This window comes from Haemorhous mexicanus, chromosome 5 (assembly GCF_027477595.1).
Source record: "Haemorhous mexicanus isolate bHaeMex1 chromosome 5, bHaeMex1.pri, whole genome shotgun sequence".
Classification (NCBI taxonomy): domain Eukaryota; kingdom Metazoa; phylum Chordata; class Aves; order Passeriformes; family Fringillidae; genus Haemorhous; species Haemorhous mexicanus.
The window spans coordinates 10460-32221 of record NC_082345.1 but is presented as its reverse complement, the minus strand read 5'-3'; the positions used below and the strand labels follow the sequence as shown (position 1 = coordinate 32221).

General features: G+C 48.3%; 1 long non-coding RNA gene across 1 annotated transcript; it reads left to right on the top strand.

Annotated features, from left to right (window-relative positions):
• The first annotated feature begins 18084 nt into the window (after positions 1-18084).
• Positions 18085-20286, top strand: LOC132328198 (uncharacterized). Its single transcript, XR_009486709.1, has 5 exons — positions 18085-18305; positions 18398-18442; positions 18544-18587; positions 18669-18709; positions 18791-20286. It is a non-coding gene; the product is annotated as an uncharacterized LOC132328198 (long non-coding RNA).
• The last annotated feature ends 1476 nt before the right edge of the window (positions 20287-21762 follow it).

Genomic DNA, 21762 nt, shown 5'->3' with positions numbered 1-21762 from the left:
AATATACAGATAAAAATAGAATTAAATATAAATTTTAAAAGAAATATAAAATTAAAGCCGTAAACATAAGATCAGTGAACAAATAAATAAATATATAAAACTATAATATGTACAGTATATTGTTTAACATATAATATATAAAAATTATAGTCTATTATATAAATACAAAGATATGTAAATATAGATTGTAAATACAAAAATATTTAAACATAGTCAAAATACATTGGGTATTTTTTTGATTTTTATTAGGTTATAGGCTAGGGTTTTTATATATAATATAAATATAAATAATATAAACATAGAAATGAAAATATACAAATATGTAATATATGTAGTGATAAATATAAATATTTAATATAAATGAAGTGCTAGAAATATCTAATATAAAAATAATATATCTATTATTATATTAAAAGGTATTCTCTCTAATATCTATAATATCAATAAATATAATAAATAAAATTATAAATGTAAATGTGAATAGAATTTTGAAAAGTAAAATTATTTTTTAAATTTTAAATATGGTTTAAATAAAGGGGTGTCTTTGGTCTTTATTTGATTAGAGGCATGGCTTTTATTTTAAATAATATATGTATTATAGAAATGTAAATCTAAATATAGAAGTGTATAATAAATATATAAAGATATATTACTAAGCTCTAAATATGAATTTAAATATAAATATATGTAAGTAAAATGAAGATATGTAATATAGAATATAAATAACATTATAGGGCCAGATAAATTATAAATATAAATGTGAATATAAATGTGAAAAATAGAATTTAAAAAAAAAATTGAATACAGTTGAAATTAATGTGGGTTTTTTTGGCTTTTATTTCGGTAGAAGCAGGAGATTTATTTTAAATACTATAAGTGTTACAGAAGTAAAAATCCTAACACAGAAATATATAATCAATATGTAAAAATGTGTATAAAAATACATAAATAAATCTAAGAAATAGGAAAATATGTAATATAGAATATACATTTATTTATAAATAAAAATGTATAGCTAAACATTATCCATTAATATACATTATAAATAGAAATGTGAATATAAATATAAAAAATATTTTCAAAATATTTAAATATTTTAAAAAATAAATTGTTGGGGGGGGGGGGGGGGGGTGGGTTTGATCCTGTTGGGTTTTTTTTTCTTCTTCCGGCTTGTTTTTTGGCATTTATTTCAGAGGAGTTTTTGGCGGGGGCCGCCCCTGTTCTCTTTCGCCGCCTTCCTTGCCCGCAGCCCCAAGGCTCGCGGCTGCCCCCGGCTGGGGTGGGCGGCGGTGCTGCCGCCTCGTGGGCAGAGCGCGGTACTGCAGCCCCGCACCAACAGGCAGCCCCACGGCCGCCACGTTGGGAGTAGCACGCCGCGGATGTCGCGGAGTCGCTTGACTTTCCCAAGGTGGTGGCAAAAAGGGCGGGAAAGTTGAAGAGACGCCCTCGCCTCCCCCCCCACCCCGGTCCGTCTAACCGGATTGCCTGCACGGCACCCCGACGCCGGCGCGGCCCCGGCGAGGTTTTCTGTGGCATTTCGAGTGCCGCGGACACGGTCTGTGGGCTCATCGGCGCCGCGGGCGGGCGTATTTCGGCGGGTTTCTAACGGGCATCTGTGTAAACGCCTCTCCCAGCCGGTGTCCTCTCGCTCGCTTTCCCGCCCTCGGGGAGCCGAGCCGCAGCGAATTCTTCCGAAGTGCCGAATCTAGACGACTGTAGCCGAAAAGAGCCGGGTTTAGCCGATGAGCCGAAAATAGCCGAGGTTAGCCGGAAATTGCCGAGTTTAGGCAAAAAGCCGATGATTGCCGGGAATAGCCGAAAATAGCCGAGTTTAGGAGAAAAGCCGATGATAGCCGAGTGTAGCCGAAAGTAGCCGAGTTTAGCCGAGTAGCCGAAATTAGCCGAGTGTGTACGAAAGTAGCCGAGTTTAGCCGAGGAGCCGAAACAAGGCGAAAATAGCCGAGCTTAGCCGAAGAGCCGATGGTAGCCGAGTGTAGCCGATGAGAGCCGAGTGTATCCGACACTAGCCGCGTTTAGACGAAGAGTCGAATATGACCGAGTTTAGCCGAAGCGTGCCGAGTTTAGATGAAGAGCCGAACCAAGCCGAATTTAGCTGAGTTTAATTGAACAGAACCGAACGACGCCCCCTTCGGTCGAATCGAACGAGCTCAGCCGAACATTACGACCGTACAAGATGGCGGCGCCCTAGCCGTCGCCTGGCGCCGTACATGACAGCGGCGCCCTGGACGTCACGTGGTTTCACGCAAGTCGGCGGCGCTTTGGCCGCCACGGCGTGCCGTACAAGATGGCGGCCGCCGCCCACGTTCCGTGGTTCCGTACAAGATGGCGGCGCTATATTCACGGCGTCCGTACAATATGGCGGCGCCTTGCCCGTTAAGGGGTGCCGTACAAGATGGCGACGGCTGCCCGCGTCACGTGATGCCCGACGAAGATGGCGGCTTTAGGCGCCGGGGTTTTTTTCGGTTTGTGGCGCTTTTTCCGTGCCTTCCGCGGGTCCCCGGTGGCGGTGGTGGCATTCCGGTTCGTCTGCAGAGGGCAGCGTGGCGGGAAATTGTTTCTAGGCTGCGGTGTCGGTGCGGGCATTTTGATCAGGCAGCTGGGAGTTCGGCTACGCTTCGGTGTCCTTCCTAAGGCGCTGGGGGCGCGGCCGGGGCGGTGCGCCGTGTCGACGCGGTGACGTCATTGGGCGGTGCTTTTCCAGCAGCGTGCCGGGGCAGACGGCAGGCAGCGCTGTGCTGGCTCGCCGGAGATGGGTCCGGGGCGGGACGCAGTTGCGGCGGCGAGGTTTTTGTGAGGGGTGGGCTTGATGGTGACTGATAGCTGTGATGATGGATTGCCGGTTTATGCAATTACATAATCATGACGCAGTTACCTCTTAGTTGTGTCATTATTTGACTGGTAATGTAGATGGGAGTACTGGTGCTGTGGTTAATGGATATTGCTATTCGTTACTGACAGCTGGAGCAGTAATTGGGGCCTTATAAAGTATATATTAAAAGGAATAAATGTTACATGTCTGGTGCAGCAGTAGAAAATTTCAGGCTCCCAGGCAGTAAATTGTATTCTTTAAATCATTATAGTTTGGGGTTTTTTTTACTTCCAGGTATCCTGAAAGTTTCTACTGCTGCTTTTTTTATTCTAAAGCTAAAAAGAAAAATAAAGTTAGAACTACAGGGAAAGAAAGAAAGGAAGAATGAAAAGAAGGAAAGAAAGAAAGGAAGGAAAGAAAGAAAGGAAGAAAGAAAGGAAGGAGGAAAGGAAAGAAGGAAAGGAAGAATTGAAGAAAGAAAGGAGGGAAGGAGGAAGGGAGGAGGAAAGAAAGAAAGAAAGAGAAAGAAAGAAAGAAAGTTAGTGGGTAGTATATTTACTATGTATTTCCTCAGAGCAAAGGCCTTCTACAGTTGCTGGGCCGTTCTCCCAGCTTGGAACACCGAACACTCGCTACAACTTCCACGGATTGTCAACGTAACCAGGGCGGGCATCACGGAGGGAGCGTGGTCACACTGGGAGGTTTTATGACACTACAACACTCCCTCTAAGTTATTTTAAATATTGATTTAAGATTTCTGGGTTTTAGAAATATTTCTTTTGGAGGAAGTTCATGTTTAGAATGTATGAGTTTTCAGGTTGTAATGGAATTTTTAAATTTTATTTTTAGTGAGGTTTTAAGATACCACTGCAGTAAAATTTTGTGATGTTTTATGTTAGAAATAGGTGGATTTTCATATGTTGTGATGACATTAGCATGTAACGATGTTCAGAAAGGTTTTATAATTTTGTGGGGTTTATGTGTTAGGTTAATGGTATTGTATAGTTAAGAAGACATGGTTTTTTGCCTCTTATTTGGTCAGAGGCAAGGTTTTTTAGTTTTAGGGTTTTTTTGGCATAGATTTTACAGGTTTTATTAAGGTGATTAGATATGGGGTCTTTGTTATTACATTAGGTAGTGGGGAAGTCGGTAAGGGAGGTGGGTTTTTTTGGTGTTTTTTTTAGTTTTGTTTTTGAAAAATGTATGTATTTATCTGCTTGGGGTAGTGGTGTTTCTGTTGCAACTCTAAGTACCCATTTTTGTTTGTGTGTTTTAGATGGTCCATGCATGTTATGCTGAAACTAAAAAACAGGCCAACAGACCCGGTTCGTCACTCTGGTGGGAACTCTGGAAGTAGCACAGGGCTCTGTGACGGAGCCTTGACCTTTTCCATTTCAGGGTGTAGCCTGGAGAGCCTTCAGGAACGGCTGAGGAGTTGCTCTAAGTTGGGCAAGTAATGAGGGGGAGCCAGGGTCCCCTCAAGTGTCAGCAATGCCGAATCACCTCGTCTCCTCTCGAGCCAGGCAGAGCCCGCGATGACGGAGGCAGCCTCCGAGCGTGGCCGTAGCGTGCGGCCCGAGGAGCCGGGCGTTCTTAGCAGAAGGGTGAGTAGCAGGCTCGGTGGGCTTTGGCCGCTGTGCAGCTAAGAGGGTGCAGTGATATTTGGTGTTGCTGATTGTAGCTGACCAAGAGACCAGAGCCCGATGACTGCGGAAAATTCCCAGCGGGTGAGGCGGCCTTCCTTGGCAGCGGAGGCGGATTGTCATCCCCGGACGTCCAAGAGATAAGTGGAGGGTTACGAGCCCCCTGAGAGGGGGACGAAAGCGAGGTGCTGGGAGGGCCTTTGGAGTGGCAGCTTTGGAGGCGGGGTTGTGCAGGAGGCGGCCCCTTAGGCCACGTAAAGGAAGAGTCACCCGGTGCTGAGGTGCTCAGGGCAGAGCAGTCCCGGTGCGTGTCCCTTGTGTCACTTGTCTATCGTGCCTTGCGTGTCTTTTGTGTGTCTCACGTCCTTTGCCTTAGTCCTTTGAGGGGCTTATCTGAAACGCAGGTGTCCATTTTTGTAACTCAGATCTGTGTTCCTTGGCCCAGTGCCAATTCCTTCAAAGCCTTGACTCAGGAGGCTGGCCAGGCATGGGCATAGCATCTCTCTTTAGAATCATCCAGTCAGATTACTTGTACGGTCTTGTTCTGAGCCATTCTCGACAGCTGCGCATGGCAACCATCCATTCTAGCTGATTAGGACTTGTAAAAATGGCAAGATAGGTAGAGGATTGTGACGGTAGGATTCTCGGGCGCCCATCTTTGCACCGCTTGTGATAAGTTCTTTGGTCAGCATCTTCTTCCTCCAGGGTTCTCTGAGCCTCACGGGCTCGCCATCACTCTCACCCAGGTCATCTCGTCCCACCTTCTCCCGGTCATTGCTGGCATTCTTCTCGCCGAGAGCTTTCTCTCCCCGTTGTGTCCTCTCGTTTGTCTTGTTCTCTGTCACGGGTGTCTGGGTATTTGGCCTGAAGCTGCTCTGCCCTGCTGCACAGCCTGGTGTAGGTGTAATAGGACAAGTCCGGGGCCATGGGGATTGTTAATGCAGGGTGTAGCTGGACTCTAGATGGGATCTGTAGCTTGACACAAGGTGTCTGGAACTCTTAAGTTATTCTGCAGCGCTCTGACTTTTGTCCTCCCATTCTTTCAGGTGCCGCCAGACAAAATGCACGGCAGAGAGCAGCGTGCCGGGTGAGCGGATCCCCGGGCAGGTGAGGCAGCATTCGTCTTGAGTCTGCAGCCACCTCCTGTAATTTCATGTGGTGTATGATGCCTCCTAGATAAAATCTGCCTCCAGTACTAGCTCGGGCTGCTTTGACAGTGCCAAGTGCTTCCTGCAAACTGCCATCAGGAACCCGGGTTAGTGAGTTTTGTTTACCAGGGTAATGGACCCGCCTTGGTGTTCAGGGGCCTGTGGCCCTGAGTGGGCGGCCACCTCCAGAAAGTCTGCATGGCACAGGATGCCTCCCAGACCCAACCCCCCTCCACCTAGAACTTACAGTGCTTTGACAGTCCCAATTGCCTCCTGCAAAATGACATCAGGAGCCTGGGATGGTGAGTTTGGTTTCCCAGGGAAAAGGGCCCACCTTTCAGTTCAGGGGCCTGTGGCCCTGAGCGGGCACCCACCTCCTGAAATTCCACACTGCTCAGAATTCCTCCTAGACCGAGCCTGCCACCACTGGGAATTTCTGCTGCTGTGACAGTCCCAAGCACCTTCTGCAAACTGACGTCAAGGAACCTGGGCTGCTGAGTTTCTTCTTCCCTGAGAAAAGGTCCTGCCTTGGTGTTCAGGGGCCTGTGAGCCTGAGTGGGCGGCCACCTCTTGAAATTTCACATGCCACAGGATGCCTCCCAGATCCAACTTGTCACCACCGGGAACTTGGGCTGCTTTGACAGTCCTAAGCACTTCCTGCAAACTGAGTTCAGGTACCTAGGTTCGTGAGTTTCATTTCCCAGGGAAAAGGACCCACCTTTCAGTTCAGGGGCCTGTGGTCCCGAGCGGGTGGCCCCATACCGAAATTCCACACGGTGTGGGATGCCTCCGAGACCCAACCTGCCAGCTCCGGGAACTCACGCTGCTTTGACAGTCCCTAGTGCCTCGCCTCCCGCAAACTGCCAGCAGGAGCCTGGGCCGGTGAGTTTCGTTTCCCAGGAAAAATGACCAGAGTTGGTGTTCAGGGGTCCGTGCCTCAGAGCGGGTGGCCGCCTCCAGAAATTCCACACGGCTCAGAATTCCTCTCAGACCCAAGCTGCCACTATCACCGGCTGGGAGCTATGTACAAATCAAAAACAGGATGAGACTGCTAGGAATGTGCCTTGAGCTGTTTTATTTTTCAGCATCAGTCTCATTACATGGTTATGACAATGGGAAGATGCCAGCAGCTCACATCCCAGGCAGTAGACCAAGAACTTATTGTTACAACTTACTTTAACAGTTTTTTGACCAGACACACAAAGCAAAAGCATATTGACAGTAGTTCTATTGAGCCACTATAAGCACAGGTACCTTTGGTTAAAACATTGCTTGCTTATTTTAAATACAATACCTGCTTGTAAGCCTTAAAACACAATGCACAGAGCTCCATTATTAAGCTTAGAACTTCCTAATATCTTCCTAGAAATGCTTCTCTGCAGCTTAGGGAGTTATGCTAGACAAGCATTAATACACAGACCATTGTTCTATTTGTCCATACTTTTCTATTTTTAAATAATTTCTCTGCTGACCTACCTCAAGGGTACTGCTTATTTTTAATCACAGTTCCGCTGTCTCCGAGAACTGCCTTTTGCAGCTTTCCCAAAACCTTTTGGTATAATGCATTCACACAGTAATCACTGGGAACTCGTGCTGCTTCGACAGCCTCAAGCACCTCCTGCAATCTGCCATCAGGAACCTGGGCTAGTGAGTTTTGATTTCGAGGGAAAAGGGCCAGCACGGACGGTCAGGGGCCCGCGGCCCAGAGTAGCCGGCCGTCTGCTGAAATTCCGCATCGCACAGGATGCCTCCCAGACCCAAACTGGCACCTGCGCCATCTTGGGCTGCACTGACAGTGTCAAGTGCCTCCTGCAAACTGACATCAGGAACCTCAGCCGGTGAGTTTTGTTTGCCAGGGATAAGGGCTGACGTTGGTGTTCGGGGGCCTGTAGCCCAGAGTGGCCGGCTCCCTGCTGAAATTCCACATTGTGAAATATGTCTCCCAGACCCAAGTCAGCACCGGTGCCAACTCAAGGTGCTTTGATAATGCCAAGCGCCTCCTGCAAACTGCCATCGGGAACCCGGAACAGTCAGTTTCGCTTACTCGGAAAAAGGGCCGGCACCGTCGTTCAGGGGCCCGGTGCCCAGAGAGGCCGGCCGCACGCTGAAAATTCCGCGTTGCACGGGACGCCTCCCAGACCCCAGCGGCCACCACCACAAAGTTGGGCTGCTTTGTGGGTCCCAAGTGCCTCCTGCAAGTCTTCTCCAGCTGTCCCTCCTTGTTTAGGGTTTTGATTGAGGGAAAAATTTCTCTTTTTTCATTGCTGGAGAGATTTAAGTTGAGGAGAACCCTTCTTTTCACAATATTTTTGGAGAATAAATTAAAGGGCAGAAGCAGTTTTTTGGCCCATTTTATCAGTTTCAGTGGAGATAACTGCCCTGTTTTTTTCATTTTTAGGGGTTCACTTGAAGGAAGCTCTGTCTTTTTCAGCATTTTAAGGATTTATATATTCATTTCTGGGCACTTCTTTCTGTGCCTTTGGACTAGATATCTCAGAGAAGGGTCAGCCTGGTACGTACTTAATCCTTACGCTGCCCAGGAGAGTTTTTCTCTTATTTTTGTTTACAATGTAGATAGCTCTAATTAGAGGTCCCAAGGAGACTTTGACTATTCATGTCATTAGTCATTTTCTCCACTCGGCTTAGTCACACGTGAGGTACTACTTAGTAATCACCAAGGACTAATTATGTAAGTTAACAGCAAATTACCCAATTTATCTAGCTATACTACCTAAACACAAAGTTTTACTTCTTACCAGTTTTCTGTTCTTCTGCTCCAAGTAGTCGTAGCAAAAAAGAAAGCGCTGTTAATTTCTCTGAAGAGTTTTCTTCTATAACAAGCCCTTTACTCCCCTCAAATTCAAGTCAGAGGAGCCAAACAGCTGCAGCAGCTCTGAGGGCTTTTATAGCCGGTGGGATTTGCCCCCTCCCTTTTCCCGGGCATCATGGGAAAGAGAGGCGGGCACAATCAGGGGTATATTAACCCCAGCCTTTGCTAAGGGGCTTCATTCCCTCTCTGGGGTGTGCTAGGGTAAGAGGTCTCCTCTCACTGCAGGGAAGAGACTCTGTCAGCCTATCTCAGCTTGTTTTCAGCAGGTGCTTCTGGGTATCTAAAGCAGCAGCAGCAGCAGCAGCTTTGAAGATACTGTGAGGAAAACAGCATTGATTACAGGGAGTATTTAAGTTTACATTTTTGGGTTTTGTGTTTAGGGGCAGTAAAGCGTATTTTTAATTATGGTTTTGTTCTTGTTTGGTTTTTTTTTTTTTTTTCTAGGAAGAGTGCAGCTTGCAGAAATTCCAGGTTGTTTTAAATACAACATTTCTTTCGGCAGATCCATCCTATCACAAGAGGCATCTGCCCAGTGTACAAGATGATGTTTGAAGATGAGGCTTCAGATGAGTTGAGGATTGTGCCTAGGAGCGGGAGGGTGAGCAGGTATCAGGTTAGGGGTTATTGGGGTTGAGGGTTAAGGCAGCAGCGGGAGAAACGGTGTCTATTTCAGGGTCACCCCTAACCTCCCCCCCAAGGCTTTTCAGAAGCATAGCAGAGGCATTCACATGCCTTACAGCCCACAAGGTCACTCATTGCAATCTTAGGAATGCCATTTAACCTTGCTTTTCTCTAACGCAGGCGCTACTCATAATAACGGCTGCAGCCTTGGAATCGGGATGAACCTGGAGAATCAAGGACCCAGGCACACTCAGGAGAGGGCAGGTAGCTGACTTGCTGGGATGCGGCCCACATAACACCGAACTCATACATTGGTTTTGGTTTTCTTTATTGTAGCTGACCGAGAGGCTAAGAGGCGATCACGGGGCCCTCAGAGGCAGACTCGTTTCAGGTCCAATGTGGATTCACATCACCGATCATCCAAAAGATAAGTCAGGAGCCACAGCCGGTAGATGGGAGGATAGGCGAGTACGGGGTTGGAAATTCCTGGAACGGATGTAAAAATTAGTAGAGGGTAAAAGGATGTCCTCTAAGAGGCCTCTTAGAACAGCTAAAGAGAGAGGCTCTACTTTTGATAGCAGCTGTCGGGTGCGCAGCGCAGAACAGTTCCGGTCTGTGTCGTGTTGTCTGGTGTACCATGTTACCTAGCGTGTCTTTGGGGTCCTTTGATCAGATAGCTCTGCTTTTCCTCTCGAGGCTCTTACTACAAGCATCAGCTATCATCTCTAGGTTTTCAAACGCTCATACTTCTCGGCACAATGCCGATATCATTTGTTTCTTCACCGGCAGGCTCGGCCCTGTCCTAGTCACATCTCAGATGCATCGAGTCAGATGTTTTTTGAGGCTCTGTTTTGCGGCGTATCACCATCCATCCTTTCCAGCCCGAGTCATAACACTCGGGGCCTTATAACATTGTATGCTACGGAGAGCATTCCAAACGTAGCATCGTCTCAGAGCCACCTCGATCATCGTGACCGACAGTTCTTCTAACAGGCCACTCTGTTCCAGTCTTTTCTTCTGCTCCTTAGACGAGCCTCCTCCATCTACCATCACCTTAGCATCAGTCATCTCTTTTGGCATCCTCTTGGTCCTTGCCATTATTAATCTTGCCAGGAACTCTTCTCTCATCCTTGCGTCACACCGTTTCTAGCATAGTGTGTCGTGTTTAACGTCCTCTTGTTCGTCACGTTCCGTGTCACGGGTGTCCGCACGTATTTGTGCCGGAGCCGCTCTGCCCTGCCGCATAGCCCGGTGCAATAGGACGAGTCCCGGGGACTTGCAGTTTGTGAGGTATTGCTGGAGTCTAGATGATATTCCTAGATTGACACAAGATGTTTGGAGCTGTGAAGTTGGCCTGCAGCCCTTTGACTTTAGTCCTCACTTTCTTTCAGATGCAGAAGGATGAAATCCAGGGAAAAATCCATCCACCCATCCTGGGTGAGGAGGTTCTGCCGAGCAGGTCAGTCAGTCACCGTTTGTCTCTGCCGGGGGAGTGTGAAGCGTGAGTCTGTTACAGCACCGTTCTTTTTATTTTTAGGAAGTAAAGCCGGATATCAGCAGTCAAGGTGAGGCGGGCAAGGTGAGCATTGAGCGGTGTACAGGAGCAGTTGTTATTGCTCAAGTCTCACTTTCTGGTGCAACTCTAAGCATCCGTTCTCGTTCGCGCGCTTTAGGCGATCCGCTCGGAGTACGTCCGGGCCCCGTCACCGACCGGCCGACGCGCTGGGTTTGGTGCACCCGTGAGCCCTCTGGAAGTATTACGGGACTCGGGGACGAAGCCTCTGCCTTTTCTATTTAAAGGTGTCACCCGGGTAGTCTTTGGCAATGGCCGAGGAGTAGCGGTGAGTCGGGGAAGTAGGGAGGAGGAGTGAGGCTCCACTCAGGTTTCAGCAACGCCACATCACCTCGTCTCCTCTTAATCCAGGCGTACCCCGCGAGGACGGCGTAAGCCTCCGAGCGCGGCCGAAGCGTGCGGCCCGAGGAGCCGGGCATTCTTAGGAGAACGGTGAGTAGAAGAATTATTGGATTTTGGCCGCTGTGCTGCCGAGATCACGCATTGATGTTTGGTTTCCTTTAATGCAGCCGACTAAGTAGCAACAGGAAGTTGTTGAACAACAGTGCCAGCGGAACTTCCCAGATGTCGAGGCCGCCTTCTTGTGCACCTGACACGGACCGGAATCCCCAGATGTCTGAGAGATAAGTCGAGAGCTATGACCCACAGAGGGGACCAAAGTGGGGTGCTGGGCAGGGACCCACCAGGAGGAGTTTTTGAGTCCGCTTTGGAGACGGAGGTGTACGTGAAGTGTCCTCTTAGGTTACATAAAAGCAAAGTGTCATTTTTGATCAGAGTGCCGAGGTGCACAGGGCAGAGCAGTCCCGGTGTGTATTGTGCCACTTGTCTATCGTGTCTTATGCGTCGTTTGGGTATCCTCTGTCACATGTCTTTCACCTTAGGCCTTTGAGGGACCTACCAGAAACCATTCTTGGCATCTGTGATCTGCGTTCTTTATTCTGGCACCAATGCCATAGAACTTTTGGCTTAGGAGCTCAGACTCGCATCTCTACTTTAGAAGCATCCAGTCAGATGTCTTTTCAGGTCTTGTCCCGAGCTGTACGGGAAGCCGCTCCCTGCAAGGGATCCATTACGGCAGGTTAGGACTTGTCAGAATGAGAGCTTAGGTATGGGATTCTGACCGTAGGATTCCCAGGCATCTATCTTGGCAGTTCTTGGACTAAATCATTCAGTTAGCATCTTCTTCCTCCAGGGTTCTCTGAGCCTCATCAGCTCTCCATCAGTCTCACCTCGGTCATCTCAATCTGCATTCTCTCCGTCCTTGCAGTCATTCCTCTTGCCGAGAGATTTCTGCCTGTGTGTTGTGTCCCCCTTGTTTGTCACGTCCCGTCCTGTGTCACGGGTGCCTGCACGCATTTGTGTCGGAGCTGCTCTGCTCTGCCGCATAGCCTGGTGCAGTAGGAGAAGTCCCGGGGCCTTGTAGTTGGTAATGTGGGGTGTGGTTGGACTCTAGATGGCATTTGTAGATGGACACAAGATGTCTGGAGCTCTGCAAGTTAAGTGATCCTGCAACACTGACTATTGTCCTACCTTTTGTTTCAGCTTCAGATGGATTAAATCTGTGCCAGACGGCCCCATCCCAGGTGAGGGAGTTCCCCTGAGCAGGTCAGTTACTCTTTGTGTCTGCAGCAGAAGTTTAAATGGTGACTCTGTTACAGCACTGTTTTTTGGTTTTTTTTTTTTGTTTGTTTTTTGTTTTTTTTTTTGTTTTTTGTTTTTTTTTGTTTGTGGTTTTTGTGGTTTTTGTGGTTTTTGTGGTTTTTGTGGTTTTTGTGGTTTTTGTGGTTTTTGTGGTTTTTGTGGTTTTTGTGGTTTTTGTGGTTTTTGTGGTTTTTGTGGTTTTTGTGGTTTTTGTGGTTTTTGTGGTTTTTGTGGTTTTTGTGGTTTTTGTGGTTTTTGTGGTTTTTGTGGTTTTTGTGGTTTTTGTGGTTTTTGTGGTTTTTGTGGTTTTTGTGGTTTTTGTGGTTTTTGTGGTTTTTGTGGTTTTTGTGGTTTTTGTGGTTTTTGTGGTTTTTGTGGTTTTTGTGGTTTTTGTGGTTTTTGTGGTTTTTGTGGTTTTTGCCAGTCAAGGCAGAGAGCCGCAGTCAAGGCCAAGTGGTCAAGGTGAGTATTGAGTAGTGTACAGGAGCAGTTGTTATTGCTCAAGTCTCAGGTTCTGGTGCAGCTCTAAGCATTCATTCCTGTTTGTGCACTTTAGGCAATTGACTCAGCGTACATCCAGCCCCCGTCACCTGCCGGCTGATGCACCGGGTTTCCTGCAAATGCAAGTCCTGTGGAAGTATTACAAGAGTCTGTGATGATGAAGCCTTCAACTTTTCTATTTCATGGTCCCATCCTGGCAGCCCTCAGGAACGGCGGAGGAGTTGTGGTGAGTGGAGGAGGCGGGGAGGAGGAGGGAGGCTCCACTCAGGTCCCGGCAATGATAAATCACCTTGTCTCCACTTTAACCCAGCTGCACCCTGCAACAATGGCGATGGTCTCCAAGCAAGCCTGAAGCGTGTGGCCCTAGGACCTGGGCGTTCTTAGGAGAGGGGTGAGTAGCAATGCTGTCATATTTTGGCCGCCGTGCTGCTGAGATTATGCACTGACCTTTGGTTTCCTTTCTCCTGGCAGACTAAGAGACAACAGCCCGGTGTCAGCAGGGACTTCCCAGACGGCGCGTCCGCTTTCCTTCGCACGGATCGGCACGCCCACCTGTCCGAGAGATAAGTAGAGGGCTACGACCCAGAGAGGGGATGAAAGGGGGGTCTGGGTCACGACTCAAGGTGAGGGGATTTTGATTTGGCTTTGGAGATGGGGATGTCCAAGTAATGCCCCCTTAGGCCCTGTAAAGGGAAAATGTCACTTTTGATCAGAGTGCCAAGGTGCACAGGGCAGAGCAGGTCCGGTGTGTATCGTGTCACTTGTCTGTCGTGCAATCTGTGTGTTTGTATATGTCATGTCTATTACCTCAGGCCTTTGAGGGGCCTATCAGAAACCATTCTTGGCATCTGTGATCTGTGTTCTTTATTCTGGCGCCAATGCCATAGAACTTTTGACTTAGGAGCTCAGACTGCCATCAGACTCGCATGTCTCTTTAGAAGCATCCAGTCAGATGTCTTCTCAGGTCTTGTCCCGAGCTGTACGGGAAGCCGCTCCCTGCAAGGGATCCATTACGGCAGGTTAGGACTTGTCAGAATGAGATCTCTAGGCAGAGGATTCTGACCGTAGGATTCCCAGGCATCCATCTTGGCAGTTCTTGAGATAAATCATTCAGTTAGCATCTTCTTCCTCCAGGGTTCTCTGGGCCTCATCAGCTCTCCATCGGTCTCACCTCGGTCATCTCAATCTGCATTCTCTCAGTCCTTGCAGTCATTTCCATTGCCAAGAGATTTCTGTGTGTGTTGTGTCCCCCTTGTTCGTCACGGGTGTCTGCACGCATTTGTGCCGGAGCTGCTCTGCTCTGTCGCATAGCCTGGTGCAATAGGGGAAGTCCCGGGGCCTTGTAGTTGGTAATGTGGGGTGTGGTTGGACTCTAGATGGGCACACGATGTCTGGAGCTCTGCAGGTAAAGTTATCTTTCAACAGTTTGACTATTGTCCTAACTTTCCTTTCAGATTCATATGGATCAAATCTGTCCCAGAGGGCCCTATCCTGGGTGCAGGCATCCTCCTGAGCAGGTCAGTCACTCGCTGTTTGTCTCTGCAGCAGAAGTGTAAATGTTGACTCTGTTACAGCACTGTTCTTTGTCATTCTTTTTAGGAAGTCAAGGCAGAGAGCCGCAGTCAAGGCCAAGTGGTCAAGGTGAGTATTGAGTAGTGTACAGGAGCAGTTGTTATTGCTCAAGTCTCAGGTTCTGGTGCAGCTCTAAGCATTCATTCCTGTTTGTGCACTTTAGGCAATTGACTCAGCGTACATCCAGCCCCCGTCACCTGCCGGCCGATGCACCGGGTTTCCTGCAAATGCAAGTCCTGTGGAAGTATTACAAGAGTCTGTGATGATGAAGCCTTCAACTTTTCTATTTCATGGTCCCATCCTGGCAGCCCTCAGGAACGGCGGAGGAGTTGTGGTGAGTGGAGGAGGCGGGGAGGAGGAGGGAGGCTCCACTCAGGTCCCGGCAATGATAAATCACCTTGTCTCCACTTTAACCCAGCTGCACCCTGCAACAATGGCGATGGCCTCCAAGCAAGCCTGAAGCGTGTGGCCCGAGGACCTGGGCGTTCTTAGGAGAGGGGTGAGTAGCAATGCTGTCATATTTTGGCCGCCGTGCTGCTGAGATTATGCACTGACCTTTGGTTTCCTTTCTCCTGGCAGACTAAGAGACAACAGCCCGGTGTCAGCAGGGACTTCCCAGACGGCGCGTCCGCTTTCCTTCCCCCCTCGCTCAGATTGGCACGCCCACCTGTCCGAGAGATAAGTAGAGGGCTATGACCCAGAGAGGGGATGAAAGGGGGGTCTGGGTCACAATTCACTTTGATGGGATTTTAATTCAGCTTTGGTGATGGGGATTTCCAAGCAGTGGCCCCTTAGGCCCTGTAAAGGGAAAATGTCACTTTTGATCAGAGTGCCAAGGTGCACAGGGCAGAGCAGGTCCGGTGTGTATCGTGTCACTTGTCTATTGTGCATTCTCTGTGTTTGGATATGTCATGTCTATTACCTCAGGCCTTTGAGGGGCCTATCAGAAACCATTCTTGGCATCTGTGATCTGTGTTCTTTATTCTGGCACCAATGCCATAGAACTTTTGATTTAGGAGCTCAGACTGCCATCAGACTCGCATGTCTTCTTTAGAAGCATCCAGTCAGATGTCTTCTCAGGTCTTGTCCCGAGCTGTACGGGAAGCCGCTCCCTGCAAGGGATCCATTATGGCAGGTTAGGACTTGTCAGAATGAGAGCTCTAGGCAGAGGATTCTGACCGTAGGATTCCCAGGCATCCATCTTGGCAGTTCTTGAGATAAATCATTCAGTTAGCATCTTCTTCCTCCAGGCTTCTCTGAGCCTCATCAGCTCTCCATCGGTCTCACCTCGGTCATCTCATTCTTCATTCTCTCAGTCCTTGCAGTCATTTTCCTTGCCAAGAGATTTCTGTGTGTGTTGTGTCCCCCTTGTTTGTCACGTCCCGTCCTGTGTCACGGGTGTCTGCACACATTTGTGTCGGAGCCGCTCTGCCCTGCCGCATAGCCTGGTGCAATAGGAGAAGTTCCGGGTCCTTGTAGTTTGTAATGTGGGGTGTGGTTGGACTCTAGATGGCATTTGTAGATGGACACAAGATGTCTGGAGCTCTGCAAGTTAAGTGATCCTGCAACACTGACTATTGTCCTACCTTTTGTTTCAGCTTCAGATGGATTAAATCTGTGCCAGACGGCCCCATCCCAGGTGAGGGAGTTCCCCTGAGCAGGTCAGTTACTCTTTGTGTCTGCAGCAGAAGTTTAAATGGTGACTCTGTTACAGCACTGTTTTTTGTTTGTGTTTTTGTGGTTTTTGTGGTTTTTGTGGTTTTTGTGGTTTTTGTGGTTTTTGTGGTTTTTGTGGTTTTTGTGGTTTTTGTGGTTTTTGTGGTTTTTGTGGTTTTTGTGGTTTTTGTGGTTTTTGTGGTTTTTGTGGTTTTTGTGGTTTTTGTGGTTTTTGTGGTTTTTGTGGTTTTTGTGGTTTTTGTGGTTTTTGTGGTTTTTGTGGTTTTTGTGGTTTTTGTGGTTTTTGTGGTTTTTGTGGTTTTTGTGGTTTTTGTGGTTTTTGTGGTTTTTGTGGTTTTTGTGGTTTTTGTGGTTTTTGTGGTTTTTGTGGTTTTTGTGGTTTTTGTGGTTTTTGTGGTTTTTGTGGTTTTTGTGGTTTTTGTGGTTTTTGTGGTTTTTGTGGTTTTTGTGGTTTTTGTGGTTTTTGTGGTTTTTGTGGTTTTTGTGGTTTTTGTGGTTTTTGTGGTTTTTGTGGTTTTTGTGGTTTTTGTGGTTTTTTTAGCCAGTCAAAGCAGAGAGCCGCAGTCAAGGCCAAGTGGTCAAGGTGAGTATTGAGTAGTGTACAGGAGCAGTTGTTATTGCTCAAGTCTCAGGTTCTGGTGCAGCTCTAAGCATTCATTCCTGTTTGTGCACTTTAGGCAATTGACTCAGCGTACATCCAGCCCCCGTCACCTGCCGGCTGATGCACCGGGTTTCCTGCAAATGCAAGTCCTGTGGAAGTATTACAAGAGTCTGTGATGATGAAGCCTTCAACTTTTCTATTTCATGGTCCCATCCTGGCAGCCCTCAGGAACGGCGGAGGAGTTGTGGTGAGTGGAGGAGGCGGGGAGGAGGAGGGAGGCTCCACTCAGGTCCCGGCAATGATAAATCACCTTGTCTCCACTTTAACCCAGCTGCACCCTGCAACAATGGCGATGGTCTCCAAGCAAGCCTGAAGCGTGTGGCCCTAGGACCTGGGCGTTCTTAGGAGAGGGGTGAGTAGCAATGCTGTCATATTTTGGCCGCCGTGCTGCTGAGATTATGCACTGACCTTTGGTTTCCTTTCTCCTGGCAGACTAAGAGACAACAGCCCGGTGTCAGCAGGGACTTCCCAGACGGCGCGTCCGCTTTCCTTCGCACGGATCGGCACGCCCACCTGTCCGAGAGATAAGTAGAGGGCTACGACCCAGCGAGGGGATGAAAGGGGGGTCTGGGTCACGACTCAAGGTGAGGGGATTTTGATTTGGCTTTGGAGATGGGGATGTCCAAGTAATGCCCCCTTAGGCCCTGTAAAGGGAAAATGTCACTTTTGATCAGAGTGCCAAGGTGCACAGGGCAGAGCAGGTCCGGTGTGTATCGTGTCACTTGTCTGTCGTGCAATCTGTGTGTTTGTATATGTCATGTCTATTACCTCAGGCCTTTGAGGGGCCTATCAGAAACCATTCTTGGCATCTGTGATCCGCGTTCTTTATTCTGGCACCAATGCCATAGAACTTTTGACTTAGGAGCTCAGACTGCCATCAGACTCGCATGTCTCTTTAGAAGCATCCAGTCAGATGTCTTCTCAGGTCTTGTCCCGAGCTGTACGGGAAGCCACTCCCTGCAAGGGATCCATTACGGCAGGTTAGGACTTGTAAGAATGCGAGCTTAGGCAGAGGATTCTGACCGTAGGATTCCCAGGCATCCATCTTGGCAGTTCTTGAGATAAATCATTCAGTTAGCATCTTCTTCCTCCAGGCTTCTCTGAGCCTCATCAGCTCTCCATCGGTCTCACCTCGGTCATCTCATTCTTCATTCTCTCAGTCCTTGCAGTCATTTTCCTTGCCAAGAGATTTCTGTGTGTGTTGTGTCCCCCTTGTTCGTCACGGGTGTCTGCACGGGTGTCTGCATTTGTGCCGGAGCTGCTCTGCCCTGCCGCATAGCCTGGTGCAATAGGGGAAGTCCCGGGGCCTTGTAGTTGGTAATGTGGGGTGTGGTTGGACTCTAGATGGCATTTGTAGATGGACACAAGGTGTTTGCAGCTGGGAAGTTATCCTGGAGACCTTTGACGTTTGTTCTTACTTGTTTTTCAGATTCATCTGGATAATATCTGTGCACGAGGGCCCCATCCTGGGTCTGGGAGTCCCGCGGAGCAGGTCCGTCACTGTTTGTCTCTGCAGCAGAAGTGTAAATGGTGACTCTGTTACAGCGCTGTTCTTTGTCTTTTTCGGAAGTCAAGGCAGAGAGCCACAGTCAAGGCCAAGTAGGCAAGGTGAGCATTGAGTAGTTTCCAGAAGCAGGTATTGCTGAGGTCTCAGTTTCCACTGCAGCTCTAAACATCTACTCCTAATTTTTTTATTTTAGGTGGTCCACTTGCCATCTCTCCTGGCCGAGCATGCCCGATGTCAGGTGGGTACAAGCTTAAGGTATCAGTATGGCATACTTGTCAGATTAGGGAGGTTATCTTTTCTCAGTATCTCATCATGCTTTTCTGCTTTGCTTTTTTCCAGGTGCTGTCACCGCTCCAGGCATGCCAAAGAACAGAGGAGAGCAGGTGAGTCTGTGTTTAGGCAGGGTGACTCATAGGTGAGTTTTATGCAGCAGCATGCTAAGCCTGTACCTTTTCTTTTTGCAGGTATCCTTTGAGCAGCCTCTGGAGTAGAATCAGGATTTGAGGTGAGCTGGGGCAGCGGTGCAGAGGAGTCCCGGGGATTACTCTTTTTGAGGGCAATAGTCATCTTTTCTGTATTGTCTTAGGTACCCGGAGGAGGTTTGCAGCCAAAGTTTGGAAACGGCAGCACCGAAGCAAACACGGAGAACGTCCCGACGTCCACGTACAACCGACGATGGATTTCGTCCGCTCGTCTTCCAAAAGCTAAGTGTCGCGGCCAGTAGTTGGGAGAAGGGGAAAAACCTTTACTATCACAGGGGGCAATTTGATGTCAGTTTAGCGCAGAGGTCTGTAGCGGGACGGGCTCTCTGGAAGCAAAGGGAGAGGGTTTCTCCTCAGCCTCACCACAGCCTCTGCCGGGCAGGGCAGTTCCGACCCATCTCCACATTGTCGTAAACTTTGCGTCGTCAGCCTTCTTCAACTCGACATCGTCACGGATCTTTCGCCCGAGGAGTTCGCCTTCAGGTCCGGAGCTACGGCCACGGTCAACCGGCGGTCTCCGCTTCCTTCTCTAGGCCCACCGAGCCTCTCGAGCGTCCTCTTAACCGCTTCGGCGCTAACTTCTTTTAACGAGTTACATTTCATCATTACATCCTATCGTCATACGGCTTTCTTTCCTTTTGCATCATCAGCCCCCGGCTCATCTTGCGCTAGCAATCTCGGGTCCATAAGGTGAAAGCGCCAGGCAGTTTCCACTCGTCTCTCCGTTACATCATCCGTGTCTATGTTACGTCATCCATGTCCGTGTTACGTAGTCTGTCTCCACCGTCTTCCATGTCGTAGGCCTTCGTTCCATCCCAGCTCTTTACGGGCACTATTTCTTGCCATATCGGCCGTATTTTACACACATTCCTTCACTTATTCCGGCATCTTTAAATCTTTACTCTTTGAGACAGGAAAGATTACACAAGATGTCCTCATCCATCTTCCTTCTCGCTACCGGCTTTGGTAGCGCCTTTTCCTCCACGCCATTCTCTTGGACTTTTAGAGGGAGTGTCTTACACCCTCCTCACGTGACCGCAGTAGTTCTCTAGGTTCCATCTTCTCAAAGGGTATAGGGCTCAAGAATTAATCTTTCAGAGAGTTATGTCAAGTCCTGGCTTATACCTTATCTACCTGTGTTGGCTTATACTCTGTGTACTTATACTGTATCTACCTGCGTTGGCTTATATTGTATGTACTCTATATTGTCTGTACCTATGTTGGCTTATAGTGTATGTACTTATATTGTCTGTACCTATGTTGGCTTATATTGTCTGTAATTATGTTGGCTTATAGTGTCTGTACCTTTAGTGTCTGTACCTATGTTGGCTTATAGTGTCTGTACCTATGTTGGCTGTCCCTATGTTGGCTTATAGTGTCTGTACCTATGCTGGCTTATAGTGTCTGTACCTATGTTGGCTGTACCTATGTTGGCTTATAGTGTCTGTACCTATGCTGGCTGTACCTATGTTGGCTTATAGTGTCTGTACCTATGTTGGCTTATAGTGTCTGTACCTATGTTGGCTTATAGTGTCTGTACCTATGTTGGCTTATAGTGTCTGTACCTATGTTGGCTTATAGTGTCTGTACTTATAGTGTCTGTACCTATGTTGGCTTATAGTGTCTGTACCTATGTTGGCTTATAGTGTCTGTACTTACAGTGTCTGTACCTATGTTGGCTTATAGTGTCTGTACTTACAGTGTCTGTACCTATGTTGGCTTATAGTGTCTGTACTTACAGTGCCTGTACCTATGTTGGCTTATAGTGTCTGTACTTATAGTGTCTGTACCTATGTTGGCTTATAGTGTCTGTACTTATAGTGTCTGTACCTATGTTGGCTGTACCTATGTTGGCTTATAGTTTATGTACTTGTATTGTCTGTAATTACACCATACGTACACTTGCACCGTATGCGTCGGCTTATATCGTGTTTACTTATTTTGTACCTGTTACGATTGGAGCTGCCCTGCCCTGGCACGTAGTCACAGCTAGGTAGAACAGTTACGAAAACTTTACCGCTCATCTGTCTTCTACGGGATTTTGGGTAGAAATTTTATCGGTCCAGAGCGGGGACAAGTCCTAGCTGTCAGCCCCTCGTTGACCACTTTCTCTCGTCTTGCAGGTCCCCGAGGCTACTGATTTCTCCCCGGAATCTACCATTTGACATCGAGGAGCAGCAGCCAGATGATGCGTTGAAGCACGTTCTCCAGCGTTTCAAGTAAGGGCCGCAGCGAGCATCCGAGTCGGAAGCGTGCGAGAGCATGCGGCCGTCCGTGTCCGCTCGTCTCCGCACGTGTGAGTGCACGCTGACCGGAACTAACCTTGTGCGTATGACCTTTTGCCTTTCAGGTTTTTCAACTCATTTTTAAATTCAGAATAAAAAATCCCCAGCCGGGGGGTTTTTTTTTTTTTCCCCCCGGCTGGGTTTTTTTTTCCTCGGTCCCGGCCGGTCCGCGAGGCGACGTTCATCGCCAAAGTTTGGGCGCGGACCGTCCAGGGACCGGGGTTTTCGTCAGGCAGGAGGATTGTTTTTTGGAGGCTCCCGGGAACCCCGTTCCCGAAGAGCGCTACGAATGAGTGCCGGGGGTTAGCAGAGGGATTTAACGTGTGAGTGAGCGTGGGTTTGTGTGTATGTGTGTTGAATGTTTCTAACACCTTGTATGACTTTTGCCTTTCAGGTTTTTCAACTCATTTTTAAATTTAGAATAAAAAATCCCCAGCCGGGGGGTTTTTTTTTTTTCCCCCCGGCTGGGTTTTTTTTTCCTCGGTCCCGGCCGGTGCGCGAGGCGACGTTCATCGCCAAAGTTTGGGCGCGGACCGTCCAGGGACCGGGGTTTTTGTCAGGCAGGAGGATTGTTTTTCGGAGGCTCCCGGGAACCACGTTCCCGAAGAGCGCTACGAATGAGTGCCGGGGGTTAGCAGAGGGATTTGCACGTGAGCGAGCGTGGTTTTGTGCGTAAGCTGAAGGAAGTGTGTGTGTTGAATGTTTCTAACACCTTGTATGACTTTTGCCTTTCAGGTTTTTCAACTCATATTTAAATTTAGAATAAAAAATCCCCAGCCGGGGGGGTTTTT